The sequence below is a fragment of the Taudactylus pleione genome, unplaced genomic scaffold (genome assembly GCF_031769625.1).
Source record: "Taudactylus pleione unplaced genomic scaffold, aTauple2 ptg000473l, whole genome shotgun sequence".
Classification (NCBI taxonomy): Eukaryota; Metazoa; Chordata; class Amphibia; order Anura; family Myobatrachidae; genus Taudactylus; species Taudactylus pleione.
The window spans coordinates 9229436-9240285 of record NW_028284875.1 but is presented as its reverse complement, the minus strand read 5'-3'; positions in this window follow the sequence as shown (position 1 = coordinate 9240285).

Sequence of the window (10850 nt, the reverse complement as noted above, 5' to 3'; positions counted from 1 at the left end):
GACAGACACAGGTCTGGGAAGGCCGAAGACTGGGCAAGGTTCAAAAAGGCAGGCAGCTGTCAAAGGGTAAATCCAATACACAAGCAGAGGTCAAGGTTCATATAGGCAGACAGATGCATGAAGCAGTTGCATAAGAATTCCTGTCAGTTTAGGAAGGTAAGGTAAAAACTTCATTACACAAAAGCAAAACTACTGAGATTCCACTACAAGCTGGTGATAATAAAAAAGACATAATGTAACATAATGCGGCTTTTCCAGGATACTGATGAGTGGCTGATGTTCCATCTCAACGTTCACAAGTTGCCCTTAAATTTAATTTTCTGAATGCGAAAAACAGTGTTCTCAAACTGGGCTTATTAAGAGGTCTAGTCTATAAGTATGGAATTTTTACTTCTCACTATAGATCACATCACTTCGATCCAACCTATAGTTTTAAAAAGTAGCTTTACCTGTTTAGCAAAGCAAAGCGGTATACCAAGGTTCGGTGGTCCGGTCTTCTCTTTTTTTTCTCTGTGTGTCTTTGTTTTTGTGCTTTCTTTATTGTTCTGCACAGGCACCAGAGTCTGTATGGATGCTGGACTTTGTGCGCATGCGCCGGGACATTACGGCGGCAGCAGTGGCGGAGAAGTGGGGTAGGCAGGGGCACTGGGCAGTAGGGAGGAGGTGACCTGACATATGCCAGGTCACCTTACAATTGCGGCAACAGGGGAGGGATCGGGGGGTGCGCGGGGCCAGCAAGCAGTCAGGATTGAGGTGACCCGGCAGCAGGCAGTTAGGATGAGGGAGACCCAACCTTAGCGGCGGCAAGGGTAGGAGCAGAGCAATGGAGCAGGGGCAGCAGGCAGTCAGGACAGAGGTGACCCAGCAGCGGGCAGTCGGGATGGAGATGACCCGGTCTTAGCGGTGGCGGAGGTAGGAGCAGAGCGGGGGGTGCGGGGGGAACAGGCAGTCTGGACAGAGGCGACCCAGCAGCGGGCAGCTAGTATGGAGTAGACCTGGCCTTAGATGATAACGGACCCTGTCTCTGACTCTTAGAAAGGTAACAGCGCAGCGTTTCCGGTCAGTAAACTTTTTATAATTTATAGAAGCCCTTTTCAGGGAACAATGAATCTTTTCCCATATATCCGAAAAGGACTTCACAAGATCAGTTACAGCAGGAATGTCACAGTGCGCCTGACACCGGCTATCACTTACCGGGTCCGGCAGCACTGGAATCTGTGGCGGGCAGCAGGCAGGTAGTCCCCGGCGCCTGCTGCCGTGACATCTGCTCTGGGTCCCCCTCATGCCGGCTGGAAGTGCAGGTGGATGCGGCTCTACTGGGAGTGCGCACAACCGTCCTGCAAATAAATTTAAAGGGACAGCTGTGCCAAATGTGAAGTCACATTTGACGTGAGATTTGAAATTCCTCTATAAGAGGAAGTCTCTGGCACCAGACAGGTGCCAGAGTATAGGCTCAATACCATACTCCATCATTCCTAGTACTTACCTGTTATCCTGATCTTGACCTTGGCTTGCTGTGACTCCCAATTCATCTGACCCCTTGTACTGTTCCTGATATCTGGTTCTGACCTTGGCTGCTCCCTGTGACTCATTTACGTCTGCTCCCTGGTACCATCTCATCTGTTTGGTTTTGACCCGGCATGTCAACTACGTTTATTCTTCTGCACCTCATCCAGTGTCCACCAGTACCTGTATAGGGGAACCTAACCTGAGGGCCGCGACCTGTGTGTCGAACGCAGCCAAGTCCATACCTTCTTGCGAGGGTCTCTGGTGAATACCGCTGGCACATTAGACTCCGCTGCGCCTAAGGCATAGGTCTAGCCAATTCTCTAAATACAGGCCGCATCCACAATCCGTCCGAGAGTTGCGACAGAATACTCTGACCAACGACATGGATGCTACTGGTAATCCGTCACCACAAGATCTGCTCGAAAACTAGAGTCGAGAAGCAAGAACCAGACTGGGCTCAAATTCTGCAGTGTTTGCAGACACTGATGCAGCAAGCACCTCCGGTACAACCAGGTCCATCTACTATAGCACCAACCGCAGGGGCTTCCACACCAATACAGATTCTGAATCCAACAAAGTATGATGGGGACCCAACAGGCTGTCATGGATTCCTGAACCAGTGCTCGATCCAGTTCGAAGTCCAGGCAGCAAGTTTCCCTTCAGACAGGACAAAAGTGGCTTATATCATCTTGCTATTGTCAGGTCAAGCATTGGCTTGGGCCTCTCCATTGTGGGAAAGGAATGATCTGCTTGTCAACAACAGTGGCGAGTTTTTGAGAGCCTTTCGGAAAGTCTCTCATGACCCTGGGTGAGTGTCCTCCGCAGGGTCGGCCATCTTGCAGCTGAAACAGGAAACAATCTGCAGGGCAGTATGCCGTGTAGATCCGAACACTGGCTTCACAGTTGGGGTGGAACAATGAAGCCTTGGTTGCCACATTTATGCAAGGACTGTTGGCTCAAATTAAAGATGTCCTTGCATCCAGGGAATTACCAACTTCCTTGGATGACTTGATCTCCTTTTGTATCCGAGTAGACCTTCACCACAGAGAGAGAACACGAGAAAAGGAACAGTCTCTTCACTTCTAAGCTGGTCCCACAATTCACGGCACCGACTGAGTCTCCAGAAGAACCCATGCAGATTGGGAAATCTCGCCTTCCTGTCGCAAAAATAAACTGTTTGTACTTTGGCGAAACAGGCCACCTCATCTCTGGCTGTCCAAAGCGTCCGGGAAACGAGATGGCCTAAATGATCGAGGGGTGGTCAGTTTAGGTGCATTGAAATACACCCCAAAAAGCCAAGTTACTTCCCAGTTTTCCATTGATGTAACCCTGGTCGTGGCAAATTCCTTTGAAGAAGTCAAAGCCTTCTTAGATTCAGGTGCCGATGGCAATTTCATCACGGCTAAAAAGGTCCAAGAATTAGGTATTGCTAGCATGCCGCTGCAAAAACCCCTTGGCATCATTGGTGTGGATGAAAATAAACTTCCCATGGCTACAATTCACTCACGGATGACAGAAATCACCATGCCAATAGGGGCTCTTCATCGGGAATCAACATTCTATATCCTCCCATCAGCCGAAAGTCCTGCTATCCTGTGTCTTCCTTGGCTTCGCAAGCATGCCCCTGTTCTGGACTGGAGAGAGCCTCAAATCCTGTCATGGGGTTCTCAATGCAGAGGGACTTGTTTACTCTCAGTCAAACCACCTCATCGCATCATCCGGACCTCCGTTGTCTCTTCGGAAGATCAGCTTCTGGCACCATACCAGTCCTTCAGAGATGTGTTCAGCAAAAAGGCCACGGAGATGCTTCCTGCCCATCGGGAGTGGGATTGCGCTATAAATTTATTGCCTGGAAAATTCCCACCTCGTGGAAGAATTTTTCCCCTCTCACTTCCCGAATCCCAGGCAGTTACTGAAGACTAAAAGAGAACCTGGAATGTGGATTTATCAGAGAGTCTAAATCACCTGCTGGAGCTGGTCTCTTTTTTGCTAAAAAGAAGGATGGGGGTTTGAGACCATGCATCAATTACCGGGGGCCTGAATGCAATTACCAGCAAGGATTGGTTCCCGCTACACCTTATTTCAGAAATCTTTGATCCGATTAAGAGGGCAAAGATTTTTACTAAGCTAGATCTTCGAGGGACTTACAATTTAATCAGAATCCGATCTGGAGAAGAGTTTAAAATGGCCTTTAACACTTGAGATGGCCACTATGAATACTTAGTTATGTCTTTCGGATTAAACAACGCCCCAGCTGTGTTTCAAAAATACATGAATCATATTTTCCGGGATCTGTGGTATAAATACGTAGTGGTGTATTTGGATGATATCCTAATATTTTCAGAAGATATAGCAAGTCATCTCCAGCATGTATGTGAGGTGCTTTCACGACTCCGAGCTAATCAGCTTTTCTGCAAACTTGAGAAATGGTCTTTTGAACAAAATGAACTGACATTTCTGGGGTACATCATTTCGGTTTCCTGCCTTCGAATGGACCCAGAGAAGCTTGCCGCTATTGTTAACTGGTCCCGCCCAGTTGGATTGAAAGCAATACAATGCTTCCTGGGTTTTTGCAACTTCTACCGCCAATTCATCAGGAACTACTCTTCCATCGCTGCTCCCAACACTGCTCTTACCAGAAAGGGTCAGGACACTCGTGAATGGTCAACTGAGGCAGAGGAAGGCTTTGTCCATTTAAAACAGCACTTCCTTTCAACATCCATCCTGAGACAACCTAATTGTGACCAACCATTTTTTCTGGAGGTGGACACTTCCACAGTTGGGGTTGGGCAGTCCTGTCACAGAGAGACAAAGGAAATAAGTGGTACTTCTGTGGGTTCTTCTCCCGAAAGTTCTCTACATCAGAGAGGAATTATGCTGTTGGTGATAAGGCACTACTTGCCATCAAACTGCCTCTACAAGAATTGTGATACTTGTTAGAGCTAAATTCCCTGTAACAGTCTACACCGATCATAAGAATTTGACATACCTCAGGACAGCTCACTGTTTAAATTATCATCAGTCCAGATGGCATTATTCTTTGATCGATTTAATCTAGTGATTACTTACTTGCCAGGTAATAAGAACATCAAGGCCGATGCCCTGTTTCGAGCATTTAGTTCTGCTGAAACGGAAGAAGTAAAGGAGGATAAGGCCATTCTAAATCCTGCCTGTTTCTTAGCAGCCACTAAGAGGGTAAAGATCCCACTGGGGAAAACATTCATAGCCTAAGAACTTCAGGCTAAACTACTTCAGTGGGCACATTCATCACATTTCAGTGGGCATGCAGGCGTAAAAAAATCCTTGGAACTGATCCTCAGGTGGTACTGGTGACCGACGATCCTTCAGGATGTAAAAGACTTTGTGGCAGCATATTTGTGCTCAGCACAAGATTCCACTGCACTCTCCATCGGGTTTCCCTGTTGCCACTACCAGTGCCTGATTGCCTGTGGACTCACATTTCCATGGACTTTATGACTGATCTGCCTTCATGCCAAGGGTTCAACACAATTCTGGAGGTGGTGGTTAGGTTCTCCAAGGCCGCTCACATTATTCCTTTGAAAGTTCTACCCTCGGCACCAAAGTTGGCAGAGATTTTTCTAAGAGAAATCTTTAGGATACACGGGTTTCCTAAGGACATTATTTCCAACAGGGGGAAACAGTTTACCTCTAAGTTCTGGAGAGCATTATGCAGGTGCTTTGGCATCAATCTGAGCTTTTCTTCAGCCTGTCTTCCCCAGAGTAATGCCCAAACTGAACGAGTGAACCAAGAATTGTTCAGTATGGTCTGCATCCAGTGTTACCCGAGTTATCAGGTCTTCACTTCCAGCTGTACGTGGTACAGTGAATCGATTCTTTAGGCTCTGGAAGAAGGTAAAGAGGAATTTGTGTAGAACTTCTTCAAGGTACAAGCTGTTTGCAGATAGGAGAAGGAGGAGGGGTCCGGTGCTGGCTCCTGGTGATAAAGTCTAGTTGTCAACCAAACATCTTAGATTAAAGGTTCCGACAATGAAATTCGCTCCCAGGTTCATTGGTCCTTTTCAGATCTTACAGGTGATCAACCCAGTGGCATATTGTTTGAAACTTACAAACACTCTAAGAATACCCAATGTGTTTCACGTTTCTCTTCTCAAGTCCTTGGTGCTTAATCATGAAGTGAAACAGATTCTGGACTCTAGGGTTTCTAGAGGAGCTGTTCAGTTTCTAGTAGATTGTAGCGGGTATGGTCCTGAGGAATGTTGCTGGGTCAAGGCTTCTGACATTCATACACCTCAGCTTCTTCTGAAATTCCACTGGAAGTTTCCCAACAAGCCATTTGTGGGGTGTTCGGTGCCCACCCCTAGAAAGGGGGGGTAATGTCACAGTGCGCCGGACACCAGCTACCACTTACCGGGTATGGCAGCACTGGAATCTGCGGCAGGCAGCAGGCAGGGAGTCCCCAGCACCTGCTGCCATGACGTCCGCTCCAGGTCCCCCTCATTCTGGCTGGAAGTACAGGCAGCCGCGGCTCTCCTAGGAGCATGCGTGCCGTCCTGCAAAGAAATTTAGGGACAGCTGTGCCAAACGTGAAGTCACGTTTGGCGCGAGATTTGAACTTCCTCTCTAAGAGGAAGTCTCTGGCACCAGACAGGTGCCAGAGTATAGGCTCCATACCATACTCCAGCATTCCTAGTATTTACCTGTTATCCTGATCTTGACCTTGGCTTGCTGTGACTCCGAATTCAACTGACCCCTTATACTGCTCCTGATATCTGGTTCTGACCTTGGCTGCTCTCTGTGACCCATTTACACCTGCTCCCTGGTACCGTCACATCTGTTTGATTTTGACCCGGCCTGTTGACTATGCTTATTCTTCTGCACCTCATCCAGTGTCCACCAGTACCTGTATAGGGGAACCTAACCTGAGGGCCGTGACCTGTGTGTCAGATGCAGCCAAGTCCATACCTTCTTGCGAGGGTCCCTGGTAAATACCGCCGGCACATTAGACTCCGCGCCTCAGACATAGGTCTAGCTAATTCCCTGAATATGGGCCGCATCCACAAACCGTCCGAGAGTTGCTACAAGGAACTTCCATAGGAAATAATTCTTGGAAATTGAGTACTCATGGATGTTGTCACAATCCGGTGAAAGTGATCCTCTGTGGAGGACGGTGATCCGGGGGGTTCAGGTGACTATCGGAGTGACTGTGGCTAGGTCTCCTATTTGCGGCCGAACCCAGGTTTGGCTAGACCTGCCCAGAGGCATGGAGTCTAACTCACTAAGTGGTTTTCTCCAGTGACCCCTCCAATTGGGATTTGGTTTTCCGCTGCACCAAGTGAGCAGGTCGCGGCCCTCTGGACAGGTACCTGGGAATGGCAGAAGACCGGAACTATATTACGTTATTGCTAGAACACTGGAGATACACTGGAACACAATTAGAAATCCTGATCACCGGCTTGCATGAGATTACTGAGAAAGTACTAAGAATCACTAAGAAATCCAGGAGCTGACTAGCTCAGCAGCTCAGGGAGATGTGGACACAAGCAGGTACTGGAGTTTGCTAAATATGCAGGAAAACACAACATATACTAGGGATTGCACATACAAGAGTAGAGTGGACTCAAGGAATATATTTGGAATGCTAGAAATGTGGTACTGGACAAAGGCCAAATACTGGGAGAGCTAGAAATGCTGGTACTGGGCAAAGGCAAAATACTGGGAGAGCTAGAAATGCTGGTACTGGGCAAAGGCAAAATACTGGGAATAATTATATATGCAGGTATAGATTGCACAGACAAGACATATAGAGAAGATAGGCTTACACTGGGAGAGTGCTAACTGCAAGTGCAGATTTGCACTGACAAGACACAGAGCAGATTGACACAGACATGTGCTGGGTGGTCCAGCTGTGAGCTAATTAATACCAGTAGGTAATCTGACACTTCAGTGATACAGGGTAATAGCCACAGGAAAGCTGCAATAGAATTAGCAGCACATATACAAAGACACACAGGGAAGGGACATGAAACACTGAAGTACTGTGAGAAAGCTAAAGTCTCAGAGTAAGATTTAGCATGGAAGCTAATACAGGAAACTGGGAAACTGTGAGCAGGCTGAAGCAACACGCTGAAGGATTTAGCACAAAGCAACAGTGGGAGTAACACAGGCACTTGGAATAACGAAGTTGAACATCTTCCTGGAGTTCTGGAGGCGGATTTATACCCAGGGGTAGCAGATTACTGGAGCACGGCATCAGCTGACTGAAATCATGCTACCATAGGTTAGGAGTACTGTCACATGAGAGGAACTGTCATGGCGGCACCCATGATGGGAACTCCGATCCCCAGCACACACAGCCGACCATGGAAGCTCGCAAAAAGCACCTAAGGCAGAATACTCAGCCCCACATCCATCACTGCACCAGACATCTGACCGCAAGGAAGTCAGGGGAAGCCGGCAAGGAGGTGAGAGAGGCCGATCCTAGGCTGAACCCTGACAGTGTCCCCTCCTTTTAGGGTGGGCACCGAACACCCATAAAGGCTCAAGTGGAGCTCCTCAGAAAGACACCAAAAAATATATATATATTTGAAAAACACAGGAAACTCGAAAATCTTGATTGAAGATACAATAAGAACTGGAAAATTTAGAAGAACAAGGTTCCCAATACCAGATGGATTCTGAGACTAATAATTGGAAGAAATAGTCAACTTGGTCCAAGAAAGGTTAGTCACCAGGAAGTCATCGATTCTTCTTCTTTTTCCGAGACTTTTTCGAACCACTTGAAGAAGAAGAAGACTTAAGTTGCAAAGTGTCTTTCATGGGAACTACCGAAATTGTTTTTTCATCGTACTCAGGATCATAGCCAGAATCTGTGTTATAATTCATCATCCTTATGCCTCCTTGAGTCTTATCCTTCTGGACAGGTTGTTTTTGTACTGGATCTTTTTGAGAAGGACTCAAAGAAATGCATCTGAGCTTAATAGCAGAGGGTGGTACCCCAGAACTGGAGACTTTGTTGAGATGAGGATCCTCGAGAGAACTGTAAGGATAAGTTGGACCAAATTCTTTAATGACTGCCGCAGAAAAGGCTACTAAATCTGACAGCATCGGATCCTTTGAATCATAAATAGGCTCAACCCAGTCCCAAGCTTTACCTCGGAAAGATGAAATTATAAATTTTACTACATTAGTAGGCTTGATTTCAGACCATGGAGAGGATTTCATAATAGCGATGAAATGATCCACCAAAACATAATACTGCGTTATATCTCCATAAAAAAAAATGGACATAGAATCATCAGATGGATCCTGAGGTATACCTTTTAAATGTAGTGGTAGCATCATCTTGTGAACCTCTTAACAGATTGGGCACTAAAGCATTTGACTTTGACACAACACTAGAAGATTCTTCCTTGAGTAAAGAACCGGAGATCTTTCCTTGGGATACAGATTTTGAAATCCCTTTTTGAGATGTAAATCTTGAGACTTTCTCCTGTACTATGAGACTTGATACCCCCTGCAAGGGTACATAACTAGAAACCTCCTCTGGAGGTATGATGCTTGAACCCCCATCTTGGGGAGTAACACTTGGAAACCCTTGTTCTTGGGGTACAAGACTTGAGACCGCCTCCTGGGGTAAGACACTTGAACTCTTCTTCGGAAATGTAATACTCGAAATCCCCCCTGGGGTATGGCACTAGGAATCCCATCCTGGGCTGAGATACTTGAAGTCCCCTCCAGGGGAATAACACCACAAACCCCATCTTGGGGCATTACACTGGGAACCCCATCCTGGGGTAAGACACTTGAATTCGCCTCCTGGGGTATAACACTGGGAACCCCATCTTGGGATGAGGCACTTGAATTCCCCTCCTGGGGTATAACACTGGGAACCCCATCTTGGGATGAGGCACTTGAAATCCCCTCCTGGGGTTTAACACTGGGAATCCCATCTTGGGATGAGGCACTTGAAATCCCCTCCTGGGGTATAACCCCATCCTGGGGTGAGACACTTGAGGTCCCATCTTGGAGAATAACACTTGAAATTCCCCCTTGGGGCACAACACTGGGAACCCCATCCTGGGGTGAGACACTTGAAATCCCCTCCTGGGGTGAGGAAACTGAAACCCCCTCTTGGGGTGCGAAGCTTGGGGTGCAAAGCTTGAAACCCCCTCCTGGGGTGAAGAACTTGAAATAAGGACTTTCTCTTGAAACGTAACACTTGAAATCCCCTCCTGGGGTATAACACTGTAAACCCCATCCTGGGGTGGGATACTTGGACCCTTGTCCTGTGGTGAAGAACTTGAAACAAGAACTTTCTCTTGAAACGTAACACTGGAAATCCCCTCCTGGGGTATTACACTGGGAACCCCATCCTGGGGTGAGACACTTGAAGTCCCCTTTTGGGGAATGACACTAGAAACACCCTCCTGGGGGATAGCAGTTGAGGCCCCTTCCTGGGAAACAAGATTTACAACCTTCTTTTGGGGTGAGAGGCTCAAGGCCCCCTCCTGGAGTACAGAACTTGACACTCCCTGTTGGAGTATGGGACCTAAAACCCCCTTCTGGGGAAGCTGACTTGGCTTTTCCTTTCGGGGTACGCAATATGAAACCCCCTTTTGGGATGCAAGAAGACTTCCTCCTGGGGTGAGTGGCTCAGAACCCCCTCTTGAGGTATGGAACTTGAGACCCTTTCTTGGGGAGTAACACTTGAAATTGCGGTCCGCTCCTGGGGCATAACACTTGAAATGAAGGCCTCCCCTTGAGGCATGAAACAAGAAAAGAAAGGCCCTCTCCTGGGGCGTGAAACTCGAAACAAAAGCCTCCTCTTGAGGCATGTAACTCGAAACAAAGGCCCCCTCCTGGGGCATGAAACTCGAAACGAAGACCCCTCCCTGGGTCGTGAAACTTGAAATTAAATCCCCCTCTTGGGGTACAACACTTGTAACCCCCTACTGGGGTGAGAGATTTGAAACCCCCTCCTGGGGCATGAAACTTGAAACAAAGGCCCCCTTCTTGGGCGTGGAACTTGAGACCCCCTCTTGGGGTGCGAGACTTGAGACCCCCTGCTGGGGTGCGAGACTTGGGACCCCCTGCTGGGGTAAGGAAGTTGAGACCCCTCCTGGGGCTACTGACTGGAGTCCCGTGTTGGGAAAAGCAGAATCCGGACTGGGACCGGAACAGGCAGAATCCGGGCTGGGACTGATGGAAATGGAATCCGGGCCGTGACCAGTAGAAGTGGAATGAGTAGTGTCCCTGACTTTAGAAGGTTGAAATATCCTCCCAATATTTCTTAGACGAGGGTTGAAGCATCTTGTAGCAGGGCCCCAATCGAAAATTTGAACTTTCTTTTGCTTAGTGGA